Source organism: Larus michahellis, chromosome 1 (genome assembly GCF_964199755.1).
Source record: "Larus michahellis chromosome 1, bLarMic1.1, whole genome shotgun sequence".
NCBI classification, from domain to species: domain Eukaryota; kingdom Metazoa; phylum Chordata; class Aves; order Charadriiformes; family Laridae; genus Larus; species Larus michahellis.
In genome coordinates this window covers 36,104,440-36,129,180 of record NC_133896.1, presented here as the reverse complement: position 1 = coordinate 36,129,180, position 24,741 = coordinate 36,104,440, and positions in this window count along the sequence as shown.

Genomic DNA, 24,741 nt, shown 5'->3' with positions numbered 1-24,741 from the left:
AAAGTTTGCCTGAAGAGTATGCTCAAATGAAAATGCTTACTTTGCTTGCCTCCTCTTGGATAACTGTCCACAGCAAGGACTCTAGAAAATATCTGAGGTAGCTTACCCATGAGAAGCAGAATACTCTCTTACATGTTACTTCATGCAGTCTCCCCTCTCCTAAGTGCCAACAGCTTTTGCTCTGAATCCCATTAAAAGAAGGGAAAGAAGCACAAAGGTTAGTGAGAACTGTATAGATGGCCTTTGCTAGTAGTGACCTACAGTGTTACATGTATTTCCTATTTGAAATATAGAAAGTGAGCTGGGTTCCTCCTAAATTACTGCAAACTAGTTTATCTTGAAGAAGAGGAAATTAAATTTTTTCTTCAATACATAGAGAATTCTTTCTAGTAAGTTTCTCCTTAATTTTATAACATTGGTATTAGAGGAAATACATTGCCTTATTTAAACTCTCCAAACAGACTAGTTCCATTATTTATTAAACTGTATTTTTCCATAGTGTTTTCTAAATTGAGACTAAGAAGTAACATTCAAGTTCTAGGTAATTCTTCTTTAAAGCTAATAACTGCTCCATTTTTATGATGAACTGATATTTGAGAAATACTTCACTGTCCCACAGCTATGCCTTTTTCTAGTAAAAATTCTTTGGGAGCTGCAAGGCAAAGTAATTTGTTTAAGTTTTGAAGCTGCACAGCATAGTCTATAAATTGGAGCTTCCTTAGAGTCCCTCAATATTGGCTTGAGAGAAAGAGGGTTTTAAAATGAATTTTGTTCTTCTTTTTTCTCACACTCTTAGTTGTATTTAATTTTACTTTTAAATGTGCTTATGCTACACAGAAATGAGCTCTCTCCATGGAGTGCAGAAGAAGGAGCCTGCATCAGCAGGTAAACATGAAGGGCATTTCCAAAGTTTTCTTGTATTGTTTCTCTCTTCCCTTTTTGGTTCATGCTTACTTGGATTATCAAGATGAAACAGAAGAGGTTTAAAATAAATTAAAACTTAATTTGCATGCAAGCAGTGAGCTCATTACCATGGGCAAATAATCAGCCTCGTTTGCTTTGAGAAGTCTCTGTTATTATGACTTTGAGGAGTAGCTGCTTGATGGCCCTTGGAGCATTATGCATGCCACTTTTCATTCAGCATAAGGTTTTGTGAAACATTAGAAGAGCTGCTCACATGCTATTTGGAAAAGCCTGGTCAAAACATGAGCTCTTATTTATTTATTTTTCTGGATAACTCATCTGTCTGGGTGTGCAGGATTGCCTTGCTCTTATTCTAAGCAGAGCTTACCTGGTATCAATATCCTGTTGTGACTATGATCTGGCCATTACCTGTATTAAAGTTGACATAACAACTGGAGTCCCAGAAGAAGCAGAAGGGCCACCGGAGAGCAGAGGATGGCATTTGGGATGCTCATTGCACTTCTTTTGGTTCACATAGCAACAAGCATCTACAACATCTGATGGCAGACCAACAGGGAATTCTGGGAACCTCAGCTGTCAGACCTAGAAGTCATTCAAGCACTGTAGACAAAAGGGCTTTGAACAAGTCCTTTCATTTTCATTCGATGCTGGCTTAAATGATTTCTCCATTTAATGTACTTACTCTGTGATATATATACTACTCCTCTTTAATCAACAGTGATTTCATTCATCAAATGACTTTCAACAATCATCTTCTTGCACTAATTACATTTCTACTAACTGTATTTCCTTGATTTGTCCTGTTTTTTTTCAATGAGCCAGTAATGTTACCTTCATGTTTCTTTGAGCTGTATTTGAAATGTTTAATTTTCTTTGTGTACTTTCCCTCTTTATTTAAAAAAATAAATAAATCCCTTATCCATATATATTAACCAAATAGCAATACTTTTTAATGCATCAATGCCAGAAGTATCTTTGGTAGTGTTACAAACCATTGGTAAACTGGAGACTTACCCTCAGTAACTCAATAGCTACAGGGACACAAAGATTAGATAGACAAGGTATTGGGGGCTGAATCATGCAGTGTTCTGAGCACCTTCTGTGAATTAAGAAATAGAGTCAGTTTTTGATCATCAGTTTGCAAATCTCCATGCAGAGAAATCCAAAGGAAAGCTGTGCCTCAAAGCACTTTTTCATTTGGCACAATACAAATGTAAATAGTTTTCTTTACTAAGTGTACTTTGTGAAGTAATCTTAAAATGAATCATTAACCACTGTGTAAAGCACCATGATTAGCAAGCTAACCCTCATCTTTACAGAAGACTTGTTATTTATTGGAAAAACAAAGGATTTTTTCTGTTTGGAAAAAAAAAATTCTTCCTTTGTCCTGTTCCTATCACGTCAAGATGGAAATTTGTCCCCATTGTAAAGGCTTCAGAAAAGCTTATACTGCTGGAGTTCAAGTGGTTTAAGGCCTTTTACTGGCTGCCTTTATATTTTAGATTTCAGGTGTTAGGAAGTTAAGTTCTCCAGCCTTATCTTCTATGAAAATTACCTGTTACTAACAAAAGCTGTTGGCAATGGATACAACTAAAACAATGTTAAAAGCAGCACAAACATAAGCATACGCAAGGACAAATCATGTTTTGCACTGCTTCAGAAACAATGTGTAATTCTAGCTCAGAATCAAATCCTGCACTCTTCATCGTGTGCACATATGTCAATGATGTTCAGTGCCTTACAGAAACAGTGAAAACAAAAAATATTCTGCTTGTCACAGAAACAATGGTTTGTTTATCCATTTGGGTTTTTTTATAAGTGTTGAGCTATAAATATCTTTGCATTGCAGTCTTGGAAGAAAAGGACTTCTTTTTTCTCTTTTAGCACTAGTTATTTACGTGTATATTTAAAAAGCAAAAGTATTTTCTCTCATGGAAAATACAGAAGTTGTCCTAAAATTTTTCATGGCACCATTGTCAGTGGACTTTTAAATGATCTGATGTGTGTGGAAACACATGTACTCATTCATCATCTGGTTTAGGACTGGGAATACCATTCTTTCTCAGCCAGAGAGAAATGTAATAATGGCCGTACTTAATAAAACACTACTAATTATGTTTTGTACTTACTGTTTCATGCTATATGCAACATGCAGAAACAGGAGGGACAGGATTCAATTTGAGATTAAGACAGCTAACTCTAGTTGTCTGAGTTGTGTAAACTCCCTTTCTAGTCAACAGTCAATACAGTCCGTGGAGCCTAGAGATTTATTCATCTGGCTAGCCAGTAGCTGTTAACTTTTCCAATGAGTCTAATGACATTATTTAAGCTCTGCTGTCTGTATTGAATAGATCTCTAGCAACTACCTTGGCAGCTGAAAACACTTAGCTCACCTATAGACATGGAAATTTAAGTATCTTATTCAGTGACCCTTCCATCCTCGGTTTCTATGCAAGTTGTTATTTCTACTGTGCTTTCTTATATTGAGTCCATCTGCAGACCACTCCTAATGAGTGTTATCCTCGATTCAGGAACAGGAAAGGAATTATAGAAAGATTGAGTAATCAGCTTAAATTCACTTATTTGAAATAGACTACTAGGAGTTTTTACATGGGATTTCATATTCACAGGGTCAAATAATCATATTTGCTAGCTATTCACAGCATTCATGGTCTAACTATTTACAGACACATACATTGGCAGTTTCTGAAAGCAGTGGAGACAAATAAGGAAGCTCTCAAATTACTCAAAACTCATCAGCCTTTGCTGTTCATTGAATGGACTCTGACTTTGCAACACTTGGTTTGTAACCATATGTCTTCCATCACTGTGTCTTCATGTGTCTGCTTTATGGCATATTTATGTAAAATATTCCCTGTAGTGCCATCTTTGGGATTATTTGGGCCATTAAACCTGTTGCTCATGAGATTTACATCAGCCTTTCCAGTTTAAATTCAGGAAACATTTACAGATGTGTTTAATTCATCCCTGTTTAGGACATCTTTTGATTCTCACGCATAATCGATATTTAAGTGCTGCAGAAAGGATGATGACATGTGCATAAAGTTTTATTTCTGAGGTCCACAGCTGATGGAATAAATTGTCTTCAAATTTACTTGGGGTGGGGGTGGGAATCCAGAAGAATGAGAGAGAGAGAGTGGGGAAAAAAAAAAAAAAAACAAAAAAAAAAAGAGGAAAAAGAGAGAAAGAGAAAGAAGTAGAAAATCTCTCCCTGGTGGCCACATGGGAAATGAAGTGGTGGGTTCCCCAGAAGAAAATCTTGCTCTCTCACACATCCTCTCCACTGCAACAGTGCAGCAGGTGGTGATAACCATGGTGATTTTTTCAGCCATGCTTTTTCCCCAGTACTATGTGTTTTTCCTCAGGACCTGGACAAACTTGTTGTTGTTTTTTTTCCTATTTTGATGCTTTTAGCACTGATGGGAGCATGTTTAATTAGGTGCAAGTGTTGTTGGTTGCTGAGTTTTGGACATGCATGTTGTCGGGTAATGCTTATCAGTATTTATGACTATTATTTGTAATGTTATTCACTAAATGTTGCATTCCTGCAGTATAAACTAAAATCTACAAAATAAGGGATAGGGAAATGGGGTAAGGGAGATGGTTCTTCTGCCAGTGGCAGTAGCATCCCATGAAAACGGGGATTGGACTAGACGACCTTTAAAGGCCCCTTCCAACCCAACACATTCTATGATTCTATGGAAATCTGCCATAGCTACAACATTGGGGTTGGCAGGTGCAAGGCTGTGAGAATACCAACATGACAAAAACAGCATGGAAACAAAAGGCGGAAAATAATGCCACATCAGTTTAGGTGAGAGGCTGCAGTGCTGGAAGTGAAAGTCAGGCTACAGAATTGCAAATGGAGGTCCCTTAGCATCACAAAGGTTAAGACACTTCAGTCATTGTTCAGTGTAAGTGTATGTGCTTAAAGACAAACAGCCACTTAGGTGCTCTGCGAAATAGAGATGTTTTTCTGAGCTGAGGTCCGTGTGAACTACATAATAGAAGAGGCTTAATTTTAGTCGGGTAAACAGTGACCTATTCCATCACAAAGAATCTTACACTAGCTGTTGGTTTGATATTCACTGTTAGGAGTGGACAAAAGGTAACTGTAGTGTTAATACTTCAAGGTCTAGCTACATCAGAATACAGAATACAGTTCTGCAGGTGCAGAATCTTGTCTACATTTTGATTTCTGTGAAGTGCAAGACCTTGGACAGGAAAAATCAAGTGGAAATCATAATTTACAAAGTTTTTTCACAAGTAGCATGGAGCAATTCACTCAGCTGAAACAATACAGGTCTGGACAATTATTGCAATGATTTTAGTTACCAGTTGGTTTACATGTGGTTTCATTTATTAGTCCATTTATTAATATAAAAAGCATACTGCTTTTAATTTGACAATTCCAAAGTATTGTTCCTGATTTACCGGCCTATAATAAACATGAAGTCAATAAAACAAAAAGCCATAAGCTTTTACGCTTTCTAACAGTAATTTGAGATTGCATCACCTTTCAACACAAACATCTTAATATTTTACCTATTAAATGTAATTCTGAATCAATTATTCTCGCTTGGGCTATGAATGTCTGTGGCTTTTGCTAGCTTCAGCAATGTACAAGTTAGCGGAGTATTTCTGAAAATGTCCCTGTTAGTGCCGACTCTTTTCCATTGAACTGGCGGCTCCACTAAAGTCGGCAGAAGGTTTTGGAGATCTCCAAATCCTAGTGTTTAGACAATTATTCAGACAGAAAAAACCTGTGTTATACCTGTAAATATCAGTGATTACACTTTAAGAAATGAGGATGGAAAGATTATTGAAGGTTTATGGAGAACTACATTTTGACAGGAAATGACATTTTGTGTCATACCAGCTTGCAAAGCATAATAGAGTTTTCACAAGTACTTGCTTTTGTTCTCAGACTACCTTCAAATGCTGCCAGTTATTTTCCAAAGATTGCAGTTGCCATCTAACCTTGGAACTGTTGTGCAATTCACCAATTGTATGGTTCCTAGTCTTGGGATAGATTTGGAATCAATGTCCATTTTTCTAAGGAGTATTGGATATGGATATTACATGTTTCTTCCCACAGAAATTTGAACTTACTATGACTATAGACAGTAACGGATGGATGGTAAGATGGTTATCAATCTGCTATATGGTACCCTGGATATGTCACTGGAGTAAATGTCATACATTTTTGTGGTAATCCAGCAAATGTGTGTAACAGGGAGTGCATTATGCAGTGAAGATATATTAGCATCTCAAAAGCCATTTGATAAGGTGTATTGAGACTATTGATGTTAAGCATATAATTCAGGTGCACAGAGACGTCCTTTCAGAGGGTGATAGAAATGACAGGGTAGGAGGGTGGAATTGGCTCAGGGCCAGGAATTTTGGGCAGTTGCTGAGGGTTTTTCTAGTACAACGCTGAGAGACTGACATTCTCAGTGCATGATTCATCCTGTCTGAAGTGGCGGGTAAAGCACCTGTTGATGTTTACTGCTTGCCACGAAGTTTAACAAGGACAAGGGTGGATGTGTGAAGAGGGAGAAAAAGAGGTTGATCTGGAGCCAAATATAAAGATATAGGTGCTCTTTAACATTTTAGATAGGTAACACATGAGAGTGCTTCAAGAGACTGTTCATAAAACATACAGAGATCTAACAACACTTTCCAAACAACTCATTTGGGCAACTAATTAGTCAGGGAGACTTTGTGATTGCCATGGGCATTGTACTTACTCCATCCATAGTTGAATAGTAGGTAGTTTGCGTGATCCCCTGAATTAAACTTTCCTAAGTATAGAGAGTATGCTGTGAGTTGTGCTTACCTCTGAATCATAAGCACATGGATCATGATTAAGGTGTTTTAAAAATGCTGACAAATAAAAGGATCTTCCAAATTACTAGCTATCCAAATTGCTAGTTTTCATTTTAGCGTCCATTTTGCACATCTACCTGGGATGAAATAAGTGAAGAATTGCTATGATAATAACATTTCAGGTTTCATTAAAGTTTCCTTTTCTTATTTCTTCCCTTTTCTCCACTATTATTTACTTCGCCTTTCTTCTAAACAAGAAAGTTTGCTTTGCAGAAAGTTAGCAAGCAAAGCAGACATCAGCTCTGAACAATATTGCTACTTACCGCCAGTTTTGTGAAAGTTCAGTAATACAACTGAATTAATTTGCTGTGGTAAGAACAACCTGATTTCAAAGATATGGCACATTTTCAGTCCTCACAGACTTCACCAGACAGGTTTGCTGAGGAGAGGCTTAGATGGCTTTCTAAATTAAAGCAGAATAGTTAGTCACAGTAAAATTTGAAACCAACATCACCCTTTTGGCTCTTTGCTGGAAAGAGTTTCTGCTGCTTCATGTTAATCTCAAGTAAATATGACCCAATGCACACTCTTCCTGTCAAACCTGGCAAAGTTACAGCCAAAATAAATTGCACAGAGAGAACGCTAGTACAGTAATTTTTTTTTAGTTAACCATAGCAGAGTCCTCCAATAATTTATCAACCGTATTTTATTAGGTTTTTTTATATTATGAAGAAGAAAAATCCACACAATGTAGAAAAATTACCAGTCTTTAATGAAGGTTCTATCATTTGTGTTGCATTCTACATTTTTAATTTTGAAATTTTTGCCTTTGCTGTAGAGTGTCATATTTGTCATTTTAATAATTCACTTTCTTTTTACTGTTACACCTAGTAATTGCTCTATTGAATCCATCACTTAACCTAAAAAACTTTGTATTTTCATCTTTAATTGGCAAAATGCTTCAGGTGGAATTTTTTCCAGCTTTCTTACCTGTCTGAAATTTACCTGTGTGGAATACAAACTCCCTCTATAATATGAATCACCCAGCTAGTGAAAACAGACAGATAGACGGTGCTTATTCCTAGGATAAATGAGATGAACTGCCATTTTGTAGAGGATATCCTTTCTTTATTAAATGCCTAAAGTAACCGAACCCCGCCTTAGAAGACAATTATCTGTACAATAAATAAAGAGATGTAGGCACATCTGGGGGATGGATGATTCAAGATAAGTATATTTGACTCTGAAAATCAACAGTTTCAATACACCTTATTGTCTGCTACTGAGAGTCAGCCTAATCTGACTAATACAAATTCAGCCAGGTGCTACTCCTGATATGCCTTCAAAACAAGTAGACGGTCCTTCTGAAATAGCTAAGGATATCTGATTAGGAGGTATAACAAGCATAAATATAACATGAATAGATTCCATATGGATGTGTGCTCACTCTCTCTCTCTTTCTCCTTTGATTATTGGGGTATAGAAGCAGCTTAGGCTTGACCTTTGACCTTTGGATGGTGTTGTGGTTTAACCCCAGATGACAACTAGACCCCATCCAGCTGCTTGCTCACTCCCCCTCAGTGGGATGGGAGAGAGAACTGGAAGGGTAGAAGTGTGAAAACTTGTGGATTGAGATAAAGACTGTTTAATAGGTAAAGCAAAAGCTGCACATATAAGCAAAGCAAAATAAGGCATTCATTCAGTACTTCCCATCAGCAGCCACCTTCAGGAAAGCAGGGCTCCATCATGCATAACAGCTATTTGGGAAGACAAACGCCATACCTTTGAATGTCCACCCTTCTTCCCCGCAGTTTTTATTGCTGAACTTGATGTCATACGGTCAGTTGGGGTCAGCTGTCCCAGCTGTGTCCTCTTCTAGCTTCTTATGCACCCCAAGTCTGCTTGCTGGTGGGCCAGTTGCACAGCATCAAAGCTGAAAAGGCTTTGATGCTGTGCAATCACTGTTCAGCAATAGCTAAAACATCCCTGTGTTATCAAGACTATTTTCATTACAGATTCAAAAAATAGCCCCACACAAGCTATTATGAAGAAATTTAACTCTATCCCAGACAAAACCAGTACAGATAGTCAAGGCTAGGTGAGATGAACCTACACCTTAAAATAAGTCCACGATGAAGTGCTTTGCCCTACTGGAATGGAATCAGTACTAGCAAAGGTGGGAATGCTCCCCTCTTCTGTTCAAATCTCTTGTAGTTGCATGCAAATATTCACTTTAAGTACCCATTTTTCCCCTTTCAAAGCAAAAATAAGAAAATTACATTAAAATATACATTAAATTCAACATTAGTAAATGAAACAAGCTTAGAAAGTCACAAGAGAAAAGAGTGTATTTACTATATCTTTTAACTACATTTAGACGAACATACTGAAGCTTAAGTAGTAACAAAATGTGATTCATGTGAATCATGTTTTGCATTTGTTAGTGAGGTAAGGATTCAAGCAAACTAAATAGAAATTTAATCATGTAAATCTTCCTATATTTATGTGCAAAACAGGCCCTCTATTTTCATTATCTATAAATTGTTATGTATCTACAACTGTGAAAGAGTATTTAAACTATATTTTTCCATTTAATATGTATGTTTTTACATTGAAAAGCGTATTTTATTTTGAGCATCAGAGACATTATTTATGACAACTTATTGAAATTTCATACGTATGGTATGCAAATCCTTTACATTGGCTGAGCTGGCAGAGCTGTTCTATTTAATTGGCAGAGAAGCAAATACACTCTGCAGACTATAAATGAATAAAACCAGGTTTCTAGAGAATGACATTATTGGCAGGCTGGTAAAGGGGTTAATAGAATTCCACAAGGGAAGTTCCCTTTTATCAGCTGAAGTAGATGCCTGTGGCAGACTGTTGACCCTGTTAAAAAGCTTTGTCTTCTTCTGTGTTTTTAAAGGAGACAATGTATTTCTCACTTTCCTCATGTTGCTGATTTGTGTATTGTTTTAAACCAAAGGAAGACAAAACATTTGAAAATCCCTGATGTTCACTTTTGCAGTAAACACAGGTAATTGATAACAAAAGGTTCGTGTCTTTATCCCTAAAAACATGCAATCATTAGGCTTCCATGAATGAAAACTGGTAAATTCCAAACACAAATATGATTTATATGCCTACGTTTCTGTATAGGTAATTGGAAAGATACAGTGGAGGGGTTTTGTTTTGTAAGGATTATTAACACATGACACATGATTTTAAAAGATCATCAATAGAGTTCATCAATCAAATTTAGTAAGCAGGTAAGACTCTTGCCCAAAGTGATTAGCCTTGTAATGGCTTGTATCTAAGTGTCCCAGCCTCCTTACATGAGTTTACCGTTGAGAATGGCCACCATGCAACTGGGTTTTGCCTGTACTCCCTTGAGCTCCCCTGGGTTGTTCAGGCTGAATCCAGCACCTCTGCTTCAGGCAGCTTCAGCATTCACCCCTGCCCTTTCTGGTACCCTGGCAAGGAGTCAGCCCCTTGTCACCCAGCTTCCCTAGCCTCCAGAGGTCAACTCTGGTGTCTTTAACCACTCCAGTAACTGAAGATTAGACCATAAGTGTTATGAGTACTTTCATTATTGTTTAAAACAATTCCTGTTTTTGAAGCAATTAATGTAGTTTCTAAAGGTGACTTTATAAAATGGTCATCCTTTATTCAAGAAAAAAATGCTAGATATGGAGAAATAATTCCCTCCCTCAGCATGCTCAACACTTCTGAGCTTACTTTTAGGTCTGTAAAATGCCTTCAGGAATTCCAGGTGCCCTTTTCTGTTCTAGCTCTAGTGATTTTTTTTCTCATTGATTTCACCCTAACTCCTGGTAATGACAATGCATTATTTTTACTTGCTTAATCTTGGAAAATCAAAAATGGCTGCTCTTCAGTGATCAAATGTCTTTTTGGAGTAAACTGTTCTATATCCTGTTGTCTGTTTTGCTTTTTTTGTATTGATTTGTTTCTGTGGCCTGGAAATACCTTGGCATTTTGGCATTTCCTAAGTGGAAGCCATATTGCTATTCCAAAATTACTTCCAGAAGGATGAGAGTGTGTTCAGGGTAGCAACCCTCAGTTGTCCTTGTCGCACCTCCTGGAATATTGCAGGAGCTATATGACTCTAACATCGTTAGCAAGCAGTTCTCTGAGACTTCTGGGTACATCCAGTGAAATGGAAGCCAGTAAAACCAAGTAAAGTTCCTATTTTTCACACAGACAAGTGTCCAAAAGTGTCATATTATGCTGTGGAATGGCTCCACAGTTAGTTTCTTTTTATTTTTATTGATTTTACTGTTAGACTGTTATCTTTCTTGTTGGAAAGCACAGATGCTGCTGTTTGACATAAGGAATGTCTTTAAAACAAGGTTGAACTGATTATTTATTTTTTGTTAGATGGAGTCAAGACACGCTCTTTTCCAGCTTCTGTGAACTACCACACTAGGACTCAGATGATGTCATCCACTGCGAATTATTGGAAGTCACTCCCCATGCTCAGTTTACAAGACAAAAAAAAATAATCTTTCACCCAACCTCAGAGGTACTGCTTCATTTTATTTGTATAGCCTCTAACACATTTCATCTTATGATAAAGTTTGTGTTGCGAAAGAGGCGGAAAAGTGCTGAGAAGAGTAGGCCTGGAATTTTAAAACAACTCTAAACATTATACTGCTTAGTCAAGAGCATGTATATATATGTGTGTGTATGTGTGCATGCATGTGTGCGCGCGTACATTTCATGTGCAAGATAAGATGATTTATTCAAAAAGATTCAGCCTGAAAGTTTTTTCTTTTTTTCCAAGGAACACAGATTGCTTAATAAAATCTATTATTTCTCCTTATTAACATGGCCTTCCTTGTTGAAATATACCGGTAAAGAATATATATTATTAAATTATTGACCCATATATATAATAAAGTATAATATGTTATTGTCTGTCATTTTACATGACTTTATTTTTCAGGGTGACATTCTGCCCTTCCACTTTTCAAGTTCAACATAAACCTTGTCCCACAAAACTTCCCAGTCATATTCCTCTTTTTTCTTGTGAACAAATTATTTATAAAAAATTTCAAATATCTTCAAAACCTTTGTTAAAAGTTAAGGCTAAGGGTCTATATTATCTCTCCATTTACTGTGCAAGTTGCCCCAATAACTGTTCAGCTCTGCACAGACCGAAGTACCACTTACTGTGAATATGAATGGTAGAATTTGAAATCTTAATGCTTCATCAAAGTTCTAATAACATTAGGACATGTTTCTGTCAATACTGAAAAAGAACAAGGGAAGAGTTGTTTTAGTTCATACCACAGTCTTGCATTTGACATCTCTAATGCCATTTCTAATGATGAGGAATAAAGGGGATGTCATTTGTATTTATATAATCTGTCCCTCTATCTTCCAAAATGCGTATGTTATGCAGAAGGCGTTCATACACATGATTTGCACAGCTTTCTTGCAGAATAATGATACTATATATATATATATGTGTGTGTGTATGTATGTTGAGCAACTTTCTTATTTCTTTTTATTTCTGCTTTTCTCTGGATCTCTTGTCTCTTGTCTTTTTTTAGATCTGGATTGATAATTTGAGGAGACCTTGGTACCTGCTGTTTTCCTGAAGACAGTCACTTCTGCAATGTCTGGTCCTATATTCTTTCCAATCAACTTCACTATGTAGGTGGCACTATCAGAAATGAGATGTGGGATGGGCGTACAGCTCTGCTTGAGTTTTTCTGTAATATGCCAGTGCTTGTTGCCCACACAAACAACAAATGATGTAAAGCAGACAGGTGATACCTAGTGAAAGAGTATTTGGACAAATTGCTAAAGTTATTCATTCCTGAAACTGAAAGCATCCTATGGGTGTTCTTTCCTACTTAGTGCCAAATTTGAATGATTTTCTAATGTTTTTCATATTGATGAATGTAAGTTGAAGGAAACACAGTTTTTAAAAGACACTGTGAGATATCTCTTACTCTATGCAAATTAACTTCCCAGACTGCAAATCTGTACCTTTACTGTTATTCAGAGTAAAATACAAATTTGATTTTTGTTTTATACTACACAGAGCAATTTTTATTTTTTTTCAAACTTGTTGATCATTATAAAGCATTGATTTTATATCAGTTGTTCTCTTATGAGACTTTTGTGGCAGCAAAACTTTTGACGAGGTGAATGTGAAATTTTCTATGACATGCAATTTCCACCTGTGCCTTAAATCTCCAGTCAGGCAATCTTTGAATCATGTGCTTTAATACTTAGTGAATTGGGATATAATAAAAAAAAATGGTGCCAAAATCTTTAAAAACTTATTTCTGAAATGTAGTAAGTGCTGTGCAGGGAACATAAGACGAAGCCTTAATTACTAATGAAGTCCACACTTCAGTAGGGTACAGTTTACAGGCACCAGTACGGAAAACTTACAACTTTTCTTGACATCACATGCTTTCTAGCAAGCTTTTGCTATCTCCTTTGAAAGGGATTTTCACTTTCCAGAAGAACTACTATAGGAAAATGTTATTTCTGAGTGTTCTGTTTCACATTGCATATAGTGTTCCTTCTTTACAGAAGGGCAGTGGTGCTGTGAGATCTAGAGCACCAAGCAAGACAAATATCTATAGAATTATAGTACAGTTTATTGTAATTCCTTTGTTCTCAGAACAAACTTAACATTTCTTAGTTTTGTACTTGTAATCCCGGGAAACATTTTAGCAGATCATGAATGTGAATATTTTTCAGCAGCTGAAATCAGAGCACATTTTATCCAATACATTCCAAATTATGCTGGGATAGCTTAAGGCATTTTGATCTAAAGTCAGCCTGCATAACCCGTCTCCGTCTGTTGTGCTTTCTAATTCCTTCATCTGCTTTTCTATTAATTTAATTAAATTTTTTGTCTTCAGCCTTTCCATAAAAGAATACTTCTATTTGCTGTCACTTTTCCTGAACCTATTCACTTGCAGATTCACTGTGTTGTCATTTATGTTCACCTTTTGTTTTCACGTTGCATTCATTTTCCATAAAGGGTACATTTTTTTCCAGCCTTTCCAAAGCTGAGGTATTGCAGCTATTCAGGTAACCTAATCAGATGCTGTACCACTCCCAGCCCTCGCAGAGACAGTCAGAACAACTGGCATTCTGGCTTCCTGGGGGTAAGCCAGCAAAAGGTCTCCTTTGTTATGATATCATCTAAAATTTAATTGAGGTCTGTTCAGTAAAAACGAGAACTAGAAATGGCTGTTCCGTTTGACTAATGCCCTAATACTGCTAGAGCAATAAATTCAAAAGTTACTCCTCGAGCAAAGCAGAACCATGCTTTTCTAGTTCTTTTTTTTTTTTTTTTTTTTTTTTTTAATGCCATGTCTAGTTCCAGAGATGTGATGGTCAGTGTAACTGAACTGCTGCAGGAGTTGCAGCAAATGGGCTTGAATAACATTTCTTGAGAGCCTGGGTACACTTCCCAAGCCGATAACATTATTCTTTCAGTTTTATAAGTAGGAAATTCCCTCAAACACATTAATATGAAGAATGAAAAGCACAAATTATTTTGTAGTGTAAATAGAACAGCTGGGCATCACCACACATTTGGTCATACTCCTTCCAAGAGTTTTAGTCGACATCCTGGACGATACATCAGTGAACTTTATTAATATAGCCAAATATAAGTGAGCTTATCTAATTCATTGCTTCAGCTCACATTTTTTTTTTTGTGAAACATGATCTTGGGAATAATCAAAGGATTCTGTCAAACCATGTAAAATGTCAAAATACAGAGATACTGATAAAATTGAACCCAGATAGCAATTTCTGATATTGTAGAAAATACAGTATAGTATCTGTTGAAATAAGAGAGTGATGTGGTGCATCTTCAGCTCATTATGAAACTGCTGTGACCAGCAATCAGACACTACAGCTCAGTTTTCCAAGTACATCAGGAAGATGGATCCTCTGTTCCTCATAAACAAATACGCAATTGTCCCCTTAGTTTTCCAGACCAATTGCTCATATATATATATTTTTATAATAAGTCTTTTTATACCTTGGTCTTAAAGGAATTACTGACTTTTCCATCTTTTAAAAGTCTAAAATAGTACTTTAAATTATTACCAGAGCCCCACAATGATACTGTGCGTGATATTACGGCATGCAGATGCATATTGTTAACTATCTGCTTGCTGTGCTGCCCCTGGGAAAGAGATTCCCTGTCAGACAGAGGCGGTGACTAAGGGTTTGTTCTAAATTGTCTGAGCTTTACTTTGTGAACGAATGCAGCTGCACACCCATTGTGTCAGACTAAGTGTCGTGTCAGAGCAGAGCAAAGAAGCATTAGGTGGGGTCATTCTGTGCAGAAAATAATATGTCCATTTAAAATGTGTAAGAAATAGGAAAATCTCAATTTCATAAATTTGCAAGTGCGAGGTCTCAGATTGGTTTCTTGCAGTAAGACACTGAATGTTTAACTCCCATGAGATAAATAATATAGGAAAATATTTTTTTTGGTTATACTGAGATAATCTGAACATGTATCTGGCAACAGTTCTGTAGGTCAGTTTTTCAAGGCAATTAATGCACAGACTGAGGTGAACCGCTTCTGCCATAGAAGCCATATTTGAAGTTTTAGCCATCATCTAGTTACTGTATGGTCTCTATGGTGAAATATTCCAGAAATATATGAGCCTCACAGTTACGTAAACTTAATAGATAGATACCATTGGAATACACAAAACCTGTTGGTTTTTTTTTTTTTTTAATTAGGAATTTTTTAAAGTGTGTTGGTCAGTGGGTAAGCCAAAGTGCAAACCAGTAAGCAACATTAAGTGGCAGTAGCAATTCTTTTTCCAAGAAGTGTCGCAGGTATCAACCTGAACACAGAATATCACTGTATCTCCCACAAAAGTGTGTGCAGAATAATTCAGAACAGCGAGAAATTTCAATCTGCTGAACCTGCTGCAAGATTGAATTAGCTTTTCATCTGGGAATTAAGGTTTGGGTATTGTGTTATTCATTACAGCTAGGCTGTCTCTAGAATTACTTCACGTGCATTGCTTGATATTGTATAACCTGTTCTGTCTTTCCAGACAAGAAATAAAATTCATTAGAGAATAAATAAGTGATGTAAAATGTATGAATCGGGAGTTATTGCCCCGAACCTTGTTTTTTGCAAAGTAGATTTGTAATGGTTAGATTAAATCTGAGCTATATTAAATAGGGAAGTCATTGTGGACTGGCTGCATCACATGTCTAAACCTGAGCAACTAAACCCTTTTATGAATGTCTTATGTCCTTTTCTATGTGTATGGAAGAAACAAAAATAAGAGGCATAGTTAAAAGGAAGTTCTTATGAAACATTCTCAAGTGTTTATTTCTCGGCATTTCTTATCTGTGTGCTGTTGAATAAAGATGACCAGAACATGAAACTCTCATTTGGTGAGAAATGGTAAAGCTTTAGATCCTGTCTGTTCATTTTGCGTAGCAAAATATAATTTCCTCTCTCCCTAAAGACTGAATGGACCAACTTTTTTTAGGTCCTTGATCTTACTGTCTTAGAAAATCCCCTTGATAGTTTTTTCAAAAACTCTCATTGTGAAAGTGTCCCAAAACCAGGCTGGAAATTATGGTCAAAATCAGAAATATGAACTCTTCTTCTGCTCTCAGAAAGGAAGTTAAAGGTTAAGGAGACAGTCCAGATTTTGCGCAGTGAAAACTTGGTTTGGGTCTCTCATCCCTGTGTAAACGACTATTAGCACTTCTGTGGTGAGTCCTTCTCTATTTCTAAACAGAAATTCCATTCCTCTGGACCCTTTGGTAAACTTGACTTTAGATATCTGCTTTTTCTTCTGACAAGCAAAGATTTTTCTTTTCAATGACTCATCTAAAAGTTCCTGACCAGCTCCTTGTGGTAGTAGTGTAGTGTCCCTTCCCTGAAACTAGTTGGGAGCTGAGACTAGTATTCAGTCAAATCACTCATGAATCCCTTGTGCTGCTGGGACCTCCATGCTGCCAGAATTTCCCTGTCATCATTGCTATTCCTGTAATTCTCCCACAATGGGATTTTACACTTCCGAGCAGGTTCAGTGCAGAACATAACACAATGTCAATCTGGGAAAGAGGTGGTTAGTAAAGCTGACATCCTTCTCTCCTCACTCATTGCTCTCCTGTTCCTTTCTTCATGGTCTGATGTGTGACTGCTCTGTAGATTAGCCAGGGACACTGGCTGTATATTGAAGGGGAGTCAACAAACAGGTTTCTACCCCTGCCAAGTCCATCGGTTTACACTGACCATGTGCAGAACCAACGCACAAGTAATCTGATACTTCTCTGAAAATTGTTTCTTTGAAGAAACAAATAAATTATTTTACAGTGCTTCTAGATACTTTTTTTTTTTTTTTTTTTTTTTTGCTATTGAGTTTACAGAATGCAGCTGCACTGCACCTGTAGTAGTGGGAGTAAAGATATGGAGGAGACATTCAAAGACCTTATGGAGAATTTAGAACTCTATTTAAGTATCTTGGATGAAGCTGTTCATCTTCTACCAAGTGCAGTTTGTGTAATAATTGTTTTGTATTCTCTTTCAATATAAAATATTAGCAGTTAATAAGATAAAGTGAGTTTGTGTATGAAGACAGGTGTTTAAAGAATGTGACACCAACTTTTGTGTTTTCATAAAGATTTTACACTTAAAATTCAGTAGGATAAGGAAAGCCATTTGACAGTGGATTGGTATAAATCTGAGTGATTCTGTGAATCTGCGACTGCACCCTGCCAATTCCTTTTAAATTCACCCCAATGCAGCAGTCATGTATGTAGTGCATTCAAGAGGGTTAGAAACAGACCTGCAAATTCGTGGAATGTACTATGGTCAGTTTAGGATAATCTTATACTCAGGTCCATCCCTTCTTTTATGATTTAGCTGGTAAATGAAGGGCATAGGGTAGCATTTTCAAGAATCATAGAATCATAGGGTTGGAAGGGACCTCTGGAGATCATCTAGTCCAACCCCCCTGCCAGAGCAGGGTCACCTAGAGCAGGTTGCAGAGGAACGCATCCAGGTGGGTTCTGAATGTCTCCAGAGAAGGAGAAAAGAAAGAATCACTTGTAAGCAAACAATGTCATTTCAGTTTGCAAAGTAGCTGGTCTAAGTATTCATACCAATGTAGAAGCAGCAGCTTGTTGTGAGCTAACTGCATAAATATTTAGTTACAGCCTTGGATCTTTTATAGGCACTAGTTCATGTTCCGAGCAGTCAACGAACTAGAAAGTGAGTTCATAAACCTCAAGCAACAGTGCAGGATATTGGGCCATTATAAGATCAGGCATTTACTATCTGAAAAGAACAGGGAACCTTCTCCTTTCTAATAACTTTATTATCAATAACTGTATTCACACTACCTTTATTCTGCGAGATGTTTCCTACTTCCTTCTATTGGTTTGCAAAACTGTGTCGTGGTGTCCTAGACTTAACAACAGAAAATTTGGTGCTGTGCCCAGCACCCACAGAATGGGACAGAAGCTTGTATCCAGATGGCAATAGAAAAAAACATGAGAAATATCCCTCAGTTGTAGTTTTTTATGTCCTTCATGAGACTTTTGGAGCATAAGACATATATTTATGTACATAGCATAAATCCAGGACTCTAATGGGCTCCTGGTCCAGACAAACATCCCCTCAGGCTGGCCATAGGTTCAGGGTACAAAAAAAAGTACAGCACATGCTCCTATGCCCTGGAAAAGTAAGAACTTTCTTGTGACTAAACATTCCACTCTTATTGATTAAGAGTAGCCTAATGTGGGGATGTGTTCTGCCATGCTCTTTATTTGTTTTTGTTTTGTTTTTTTTTTTATTTTAGTTAAGAGTCAGTGTGTTTATAATATGTGTGGTGGATGGAAAAAGCAACAATAAAAATGACCATAAAAATTTCAGACTTGTATTCATTATAGAATTTTCTGATCTTGCTTTTGAGATATGCAGTGATTAAATTGAAATTGCGTGTGTGTGTGTGTATAAGTGTCATGTGTTCTGTCAGCATGTTCCATGTTAAAACTACCAGTATTTATTGGTGTACATTAAAAGTCAGTAGCACACAAAAAAAATAAAAATAGACAGCCCCCTATCTATTCTCCACGTGAACAAATTAAATGCAACATAAATTAGTATACTCCTTCTTTGGCAATGACATGCACTGATTGTAGTTAATATTCCCATCTGCTGTACTTTCCTTTCTTTTGGCAGCAGGTTTTTGCTTACGTTGCACTCTGCTACATAGGAGAGGTGCAGCTGCTAGAAGCAGAGTACCAGCCACACAGCCCCATTGCTAGGTTTGCCTATTGACAAAGCAACTGCAGAGATTTCTAAATCCTGTACTGACTGAAGAATGTCGTGAAGTAGTGGGAAGTGTAGACGAATAGTGTCCCAGGCTGACATACTGCCAGTTCCAGGATGTGAGCTGGTACATGAAGGTTCATCCTGAGACTACAACCCATAAGCATGTGCCTTTGTACCACAGTTAGGAGTGTCTTTATCAGACTGTCATCCTACCTCTGGCTTGGAGGTCCTTCCACTCATTGTTCCATTTTTTATTTCTTCAGCTCACTTTCATTCTCCTCTCATGTCGACCATCGAGTCAGGTAGTGTGATGAGGCTTGAAATGTCTGGCAGTAAAGTGAAAGAGAGCGCATTATATTTTTCTTGAGTGAAAAAATGGGTGAGTACCTGCTCCTTGACACAGCTTAGCACTTTTCTGTATTTTTATTTCTTAGATCAGTTTCTAGAAACAACAGGTGAAACCCATGAAAGAACAAATCGATACTTTACAGGAAAATCATTCAGCAATCCAGTTGAAAATATAAAAAGTTGTCATAAAGTTATGATAATAGGCTTTCTTGTGTGGGTGTGTGTGTGGGTATCCTGCAGACTTTGTTATCAACATAAAGTCCCATTTGTTGTTTTCAGGTTGACTAACTGACTGCAGACATAAGTGTCTTGAACTCTTTAGAAATTAAAAGAAATGTGGCATTTTGAGTGATGGTGACCTCTCTTTTGCACACAAAGTAGTTTTTCAGAAGCCTGGTGACTGAATGGTATATCAGTGAATAGGGGAGTGTGGAAAGGACCTGCAGAACTTTTCACACCCACTAACTTCATTGAGAGGCTTGAATGACAAATTTGAAGATCCCACATATTGTGACAGAGTAAAAAATTATAAGAATGCTAATAAAATGATAAACTGGGCAGACATTACATATTCTCCTGTCAACTCCCAAGAAAAATAATGCACAAGCTGCTCATTAAAGGACAGAAGAAGGAAAATAAGGACTGATGTTTGAGGATTTCACTACGAAGTAGTGTCATCAGTGTGCATTTTCAAGGCCATATATGTCATACGATCCTAGATACAGGAAGCTGATAATAACTGAGCAAAGCCACTGCCCAGATATCTGTCATTTAGAAACAGAAAAAGTTGGGCAGGCTGCAAAAAATGCTCAGTGATTAGACACTATGAATGTTAACACATTAGGCAGAACAGCAAAGCTGCAATCCCTGGTTAATGATTTCACAGCAGACTTAAAAATAGATAGTAGAACATGTGTTTGGGCCATTTACTAAAGCAAGAATTTGGGAATAGCTTGAAATAGGCAGTAATTGTGTGTTTATTTTTTTCTTTCTGTTTTGTGGCCTTATCATTAGGGAAAACTACTAGCAGTGGTGAAAAGAGCAAGAGGAAAATGTTTCTACATAAATATCTTCTGCATTGATATAGTCAGTTTAGATTAATAGCAGTCCTGTCGTACTCCTGCGGCTGGCTGCATGATGGGAGTGCACATTACACTGATGGAAAAGTTCTCAGCTGCCACAGGTAGACTGCATGAAAAAATAGTTAAAGATGGAAAAAAGGGTTACGAGCACATGAATCAATCAGCATATAAAGGGTGAGGTTGAAATTACTGGGTAACAGAAAGCGACAAAGACAGTTACAAAGAATTTCAGAGATATCAATGAAGGATTATCTGTTCTGGAAACCAATTTTATCTATCCCACCTTCACCCTGTAAAGTCTCTTATCTATCCTAACCTCTAACTGAACTTGCCAGCACAGACTATTGAATATATTTATGAGAATCCCGATACGTAGACATTAATAAAATCTAGAGAGAATCTTCAGTTCCTTTCATCCTTATCACTTTGTACCTCTTGATATCTCTAGGCCTGCGTAAGCGCTACTATACTTACAATTCTCAAGTACTATACAAATGAGTCTCAGTTTTGGTAACATAGCTCCCATCCACACTCAGATGCTTTGTAGCTACTTAAAAATGCTCTGTGCTGTCTGAAAAAGACAACTTTGATATAAATCGGGATATCTTTAAATACACATGCAAGCAGATGCAAGTAAATTCAAGTGCCTACATTCAGAGATGCCAGACCTGATGAGCTGTGACCAACCACCACACAGCTGTGTTAAGGTAATGATAATCTGATGCACCTGGGAGGCTGAGCTTGTTAGTTTGAATACAACACTATCTTAATGTGACTACATGGTTTGGAGCTGGCTCTCTGTATGGGTAGAATGAACCCAAGTTGCCCATGTGGAGAGATGTTAATGCATGCTGAGGGGAATTTCAGTGGAGTCACATTTGGTTGAAATGTGCTGGTTTGTTTGTTGAGGTTGAATACTTCGCACGCTTTGGTTGTTTAAGCTAGAATACTATTTTTTTTAGAAGAAAAAAAATAGGAAAATATGAATTGCTTTGAAAAATCCTGTTCTGACAGTTTTTAAGCGATGTGGCTTTTATTTTATTTTGCAATTAATTTTTATTTAGATTTTTTTTAAATTATATGATGTACTACTGGAGAAAGGATAATTATCAGCAGACTTGTGTTGAAGGAAAGTTGTATAAAATGGCCTTCCTATTTTAAGAATTACAGCTCTGGAGTGTATAATCCAAATAAGTGATGAAATATCTATCACTTTTGAGTCTTAAAGAAAAATCTGTCAAATATGTGTTGTGAATTTCTTGGGTGCAACTGATTCTGTTTGGAGAAGTGGCTGGAAGAAAATGTCTAGGGCCTACAATGCTTGCACCGAGATGACAGGTTCTCACATATGAGATGCAGAATGAGATTTTTGATGAGGTACCCTTGAGAGGCAGCAGTTTCTGCATCCCACTGAATTTTGAACTCAGTGTAATGAGGATTGTTCTCTGAAACAGAAGCAAAGTTCTGCTGATCACCCTGACAAGTTTTCCCTCTTTCAGTCACAGAAGTTGCTGGCTAATCGCACAATTAACTTGTTGTTCATTTCCTGGGAAAAGGAAAATGCAATCTGACACAACAGCTCAGGAAGACTGCAGATCCCTGGATAAAGGTAACTCCTGAGATCCCTTTCTGCCTCACTCTGTGTTTCACTGTTGCAAAGTGGAAAGTAGCAGAAAGTTTAGATCATTATGAAACCAACAGAGAAAAATAATTTTTTTTTTAACGAGTTTGAATTATTTTTAATTCAGCTACCTGTGTGCTGAAGGCAGGACATAAAACCTCGAAGTGCATTGCAGAGTTGAATGCCTGTCCTCTTCACATCTCTAATAAGGACATAGGTGAAGGTGTACCTTTACAGAGTACTGTCCTGCACTTTTGTCATCACTGGATAATTTTCACTAGCTTAGATTCCTTTAGTCATCTGCACAGTGTGAATGGATTATCTCAAATGGGAGTCAAAGTGAGTGCAAAAAAAGACTAATGTTTGTAGCACTCCTGAATTTTACTATGAAGCTTTAATACCATATGTTCATGATTTTTCTTTTATCACCTACGTCTGTCTAACCACAGATAATTTCTTGCACTAGAGAAGAAACGTCAATGGCCCTCTGGTTAGTTAGCTGTTTTTCAAAACCCGGTATAAAGAATAGGAATGTATTTTCGTATTTAGTTATGTTGACAATAGTTGTCTATGATGAATTAGAACTGATGAACATTCTCTTTGAATACATTTGATGTTTCTGCTTAGTCTACACATGTAAAAATGAGATCCATTTCATCTAAGTGTCTAAATCAAGATTTGGATGGAAGTTAGATGGACATAAAGATGGGAGTTTCTGAAATGCTAACTTTTGATAGATAAGCTTCTTATCTTTCTTACAAAATGTTATTTTCTCCATGATCACTTTCCAATGAAATAAGTTTTCTTTAACAGCAACATAATAAATGCTAACAAGATTTTCCTCTAAAATCTGAATGGAGCTATAATTAAAAACACTGAATTCTCCCTTGATGTCAATGTATTCTGCATGGTTTCCTCTATTCATGACTCTTTTCTCCCAGTGTTCACTGTATAGACTTCAGGCAAGGATAAAGCTGGAAGCCAAAAGAACTAACTGATAGAATAGATTTGAGTAGAACAGGTGAATGGCTGGAAATTCAAACAGCTTCATTCCAGCTGGTTGCTCTGGAGTTAAGGCTTCTGACAGAGAGAGCTCCTGATTGAATGTCACAATGTACATGTAGTTTGAATCCAATCTACTCTGAACATACCAGACCTAAAATTCATGTGTGTAAGGTACACAGCAAATGCTCTGAGAATAAATTGGCCTGACCTGTCTGGAGAGCACCGGGATCATGAAGTATATGCTACAGGTGCATCTGCCCGTGTTTTTGCCTTGGTTTTCCCAAAGAGAACACAAGAGCGAGGAGTGTAGGTTGGGCATGCAGTGCAAGAGTAGTAAGAGGCTGCTCAACCCTGCAGCATCTGGATCACAGCTGCATCTCTCCTAGCTTTGGTTCCACTATCTTACAAGTATGCAAAGGTATCCTTCTTTAAGAAAACTTCTTTAAGAAAATATTACTGGATGCTGATGTAAGAAAGCATTTTAAAAAAAACCCAAACAAAAAAAGAAAAAAGACAAAACAAGGTGGATGTGAAACATCTCATATTGCATTGATTGCACATTTGTTTCTGTTACTGGAAACTAAGTATTATGGGAGGAAGGGGACAGCAGGAAGGCATGGGAGAGTTAAGGCAATTGACTGTTGATATGGAGAATTCATTTCTGTCCTGCTGCTGTGAGAGAGTTCCTACTGGCGAGTTGCTTGAATCAAACTTTACAAAGGCAGCCACTAATTGTGTGTTTGGGCATTAGCTATGTGCCCAACTTAACATCCTCCACCTTCATTTACATAGTTGCTGAGCATTTGCAGCAGCAACTAAAATTACTGAGAACTGGGCTTTGTAAATGTTCTGTACAGTGAGAAAAGAAGTCCTAAATATTTCAAACTGGGTATATTAAGTTAGTGAAAACTCTTTAACTTGTTTCCCTGTCTCTATAAAATGGACATATTAATAATCACTTATCTTACATGAGTACTGTGAAGATAAATGAATCTATATTTGTGAAACAGAACTACTGCAATGAGGACTGCTGTAAGAGGTTATGAGGACACCAATAATTCTGTCTTCAGAACTGAGCTCAAGTAACGTGTTGAAAAAAAAACCTTGTGGGTTACAGGCTGAGCAATAAAGGTAAAGCAAAATACCAAATGACTGTCCATTAATGTAGTACTATTCCTACTGCCCACTGAATGAGACAGAGAATCTCTTGAAAGTCTGGAAAGACTAGAGTTAAACTAAAAATTGTATAATTGAGGAAACAACCAAAGGTTAAACCCAATTTAAGCCTAGTATTTTCTATGCTGTAATCACTTGATTTAATAACAGTTCTCCTTTAAGGTGAATGCCTGTGAAACCAATAGCACTGTAGATACTGAAAATGACTGACAGCCGACACATGTAAGAAAAAGTAATTAGTATGATGTTTTGTGGGAATGAAGTTTGGAGGTGCTTTTAAAAACATATCCAACAGAGGAAGACTTTGTAATGTCATGTTGTAGTTTTGATAAGGCAGGAGGAGAGGAGGATGGAAAATAATGTAATTTAAAGAAAAAACAATGGGAACATGTAAGCAAATGCTGGTA